The 4,139-nt window shown below is 31.9% G+C and overlaps 1 non-coding gene across 1 annotated transcript; it reads right to left on the bottom strand.

The window, feature by feature from the left end:
* Positions 1-3,013: 3,013 nt before the first annotated feature.
* TRNAL-AAG (transfer RNA leucine (anticodon AAG)) lies at positions 3,014-3,095 on the bottom strand. Its single transcript has one exon. It is a non-coding gene; the product is annotated as a tRNA-Leu (tRNA).
* Positions 3,096-4,139: the final 1,044 nt, after the last annotated feature.

Genomic DNA, 4,139 nt, shown 5'->3' with positions numbered 1-4,139 from the left:
CTAACTTGTAACTAACTACTTTTGGACATAAAATATCAATAAAAAACATCACGTATTTTTTAAATTCTTTAAATTTTTATTTATTTGATTTACATTCAACACTTCCCTGCAGTGAAAAATTATCAATTGTTAAAACTAACCAACTTATAGTTAGCTTTTTGGCGAGATTTCGATTAATACCTCACTTTAAATTAGCTATGACAAAACCAACTTAAAGTGAATTGTAAAGTCGTGCAGGAGTCATGCAGACGCAATCGAGAGTTGGTTTTCTTTACAAGTTTCTATTAAATATCCTCATACAAAAATTACTTTCAATACACTTTTTTCTGAACTTCGCAGATTCTTTTTCATATTCAGGACAAATAAAAGGAAGATCGAAAAGTGGTTAGTTACAAGTTAGTTGACATGTAATGCAGAGGTATCCAGGTCTGACTTTTTTGCGGCCATCGCCCCACAAAAGTAGTTAGCTTTTTTCGAACAAAATACACAGTTAATAGTTAGCACTAGTGTTCGCGTAAACAGACTAAAGTTAGGTATAAGCTAACGTCACTCCCTGCAGGGTATTGATTTGTTTACATATTCTGCAGTGGGTGGTGCTATAACCGAATTTCATTCGATCAGACATAACATCAAAGCGATGATATAAAATTTCGAGTTTCATTTTATTTTGTCCTGAATTCGAAAAAGGATTTGTGAAGTGCAGAAAAAAATGTATTCAAAGAAGTTTTTGTATGAGGATTTTTAAATAGGAACTTGTTAAGAACACAAAATCCCGTCTGCGTCTGCATGCCTCCTGCACGACTTTACAACTCACTTTAATTAGGTTCTGCCATAGCTAATTTAAGGTGAGGCATTTATTGAAATCCCACCAAAAAGCTAAGTACAAGTTGGTTATTTTTAATAATTTACAATTTTTCGCTGCAGGAATGTTTTTAACATAAACGAAGTGAGGCTTAAAGGCCGCTAGTCCTTCGGATACAAGTGAATACCCTTAACTGGTTTTGATTAGTTAATTGGAAAATAGATATTGAAAAAACGAAAAAGCGATAAAATAAAAAAAGTCCGAAAAGTTTTGAAAAATCCCTGAAAAATTCCGGAAAGTACCTAGAACATGAAGAATCTCAAGTAAAGTCGAAAATCTTGAATAGCCCCGAAAAAATTTGGGGAAGTTGTGTGTACATACATATATGTATGTATATTTAGAAAAATTCCAAAAAAATGAAGCAAATATCAAAAAAATTCCAGGACAGTCCCGAAAGATCACAAACGTGCGTGAACGGTCCCGGAAAGTATAACCTGAGGAATCCCAAAAAAGCCGAAAACCCTGAAGAGCATCGAACAAATACCGAAGAGTTACTGCTCTTACCTGGTTTTGCGAAACATATCCACGTTTTATAATATAGAGATGTGAATCAAAATTTACGTTTTTGGAGGTTTAGTCAAAGAATTAATAATCTTGATATATGTTTAGCCTAACAGATTACTAAAGCTCCTAGAAATGACGAAGATTGGCGAAGATATTTGAAATTGAAATTTTGAAATAATTATCTATATTATTAAACGTCCGATATGTAAAAAAAATATCCGAAAAAACATCTGAAAAAAATCCCCAGAAAAGTCCCGAAAAATCACCAACGTTTTGGAAATGTTCCGAAAAGTAAAACATGCAGGAACCTGAAAAATTCCGAATAGTCTCGAAAGAAAATCCGAGAAGATTTTGAGAAGTCTCGAAAAAACCTAAAAATAACGAATATTTTTCAGTGTCTTAAAAAAACCAAAAATGTTCTGTATTTCTTGTTCAAAATAATAAAAACCCATTTTTTTAACCCGATTCTACAATAAGAGAGAGCGAGTACTATACCCGGAACTTAAACGGCACGACAATTCTATCACTATTTCTCTAACTCTTATTTAAATTAAATTGTTTGAATTAAATAATAAAAAACAAATTTAAATATTTCTCCCCTTTTCAAGTTTTTGCAACTTTATACAATACATATGTATAGAAATGCATATAGTGCAAAAACTACATACATATGTACATACATACACGACACAACAAAAATATATAAAAATCTAACTGATGCAAATTTGGTTTGCTCTGCAACATTTCATCAGCCTCAAGAATGCATACAGAACACATTAAAAACTTTTTAGTTCAAGCGATGGCGCAGGAAAGAAACTTTTACTGAATGCGTCGATATTAGTTTTCTTTCGCTACTTCACATTAGTTGGGCAAAAAAATAAAATTAAAATCGCCTGCATGGAAATATTTAATTTTTTTAAATAAAATTGTTGAAGTAAATATGTAAGTATGTACATATATGCGAAAAATATCGGTTTTTAACTGCAAAGCTGCATGCAGTCTCCACATATGAAAATGCATACATATATTTGTAAATATTTATGTAACAATTCCTTTCTAGGTAGCTGCTGAATTCACTATGATTACCTAAATCATGCAGCATAACTACTTTGGCAACCGTCAAGGCTATTCAAAACTTTTTTATTCAACCAAGTCACTATCGGGCGGTAATTTTTTTTTTTTTAATATATATATGTATGTATATCTATGTACATAATCAAACACGGGCGGGCGGGCGGTCGGCCTTTTCTTAACTAGTAAATGTAGAAAGTTTTTTATGAATAAATCGTTTGAATGGCTAAAAATTTAAACTCAATTTGCAAATTGAAAACTTTTGTGGGCAAAAATGGCGTGTAATGCTGATTTGTTTACTTGTGCATGTTTAATCATATACAGAATTATTTCAATTTTATTTCAGTTGTGGGAAGGTTAGTTATCTGTTAGAATTAACCTATTCTCCTTGGTATGAAGTAATCTCCAAAAACGTAAATTATGATTTACATGTACATATGTATGTCTCTGTATTATTAAAGGTGCTATTTGTACATTAATTAATTCAAAATTAAATATAATTCGGTACACACGAAAACTCAATAAGGAAATTCTATTAACATAATAAAAAAAAAATATTAAAAAATAAAAAAAGCCTGGCAGCGGTGGGATTCGAACCCACGCCCCCGAAGAGACTGGTGCCTTAAACCAGCGCCTTAGACCGCTCGGCCACGCTACCCATGCTTAGCTGCTTGTCAGAGTACACACTTCACAGCACGGTTAGCAGTAAATAAATTCAATGTCGTAGCAGTGGCAAATAATCGTTGGGAGAAAGTTCATAGCATATTTTAAGGCATGCGCAATATAAAAATTTCGCAATATAAGCAACACAAGACAGGGTGGTGGGAATGATATAAAGAAAATAAACCGAAAAAAGAAAATGAATTCCTATCAAAATGCAATATTACGAACAAAATTAAAAGTATGTATGTATGGAACTAAGTGCATTTAAAGAAATTTTGTAAATTTAAAGAAAATCTATTCCATCAAGATGCAATATTGCGTGATATAAATGCACATATGTATGAATATTAAATATTTAAACTCAAGTGAATGCCAGCAAGGCAGAAAAGATAAGAAGTCCAACAAATCAAATTACTATATAAAAGTACAGTTTAAAGAAAATTTCTTTGCGAATTATTTCGAAAAAGGTCCGACACTTTATTTAATAAAAATTTTACTTATGCAGTTTCGAAGCACATTAAATTTTAGTATAACAAAGTGCAAAATTCCTATCATTAAAATTACCGTTGATTTTTTAGATTTTTTTTGTCGACGGTGTTGAGTATTTTCTTCCATATGAAAATAGAATTTGTTCATACGTTGTCCATAAGCTTTAAGTTAGCTAGAACAAGTAAGAGCAGCGCTGTCTTCGGCTATGCCGAAGGCTTCATACCTTTCATGAACATCTGCAAATTTTACTTTGACAGATTACTGCTTTTGAGTACATCTGCATACATCGATAGAGGAGTTACATACCTATATAAAAAAATCGCATCTGAACAAACAGAGGTATGGAAGATATACCTTATATTAACACCAATCAAAGTGATTTTCACTGCTATGTGATCGGTATGTAAACCGACACAATTTATTGGGTTTAGTTTCCTACATAAAGGAGATATATCGCAAAAACTGGTATCTGAACAATCAGTGCTATAGGAGATAAAGCTTATACAGCATAGATTTTGACGATTTTCTCAGTAGACTTTGTATTATTATT

Source organism: Rhagoletis zephyria, unplaced genomic scaffold, assembly GCF_001687245.7.
Source record: "Rhagoletis zephyria isolate East Lansing unplaced genomic scaffold, Rhagoletis_zephyria_1.1 Rzeph_scaffold_31368, whole genome shotgun sequence".
NCBI lineage: Eukaryota > Metazoa > Arthropoda > Insecta > Diptera > Tephritidae > Rhagoletis > Rhagoletis zephyria.
Note: the sequence above shows the minus strand (reverse complement) of the source record. Positions and strands in the feature narration are given on the sequence as shown.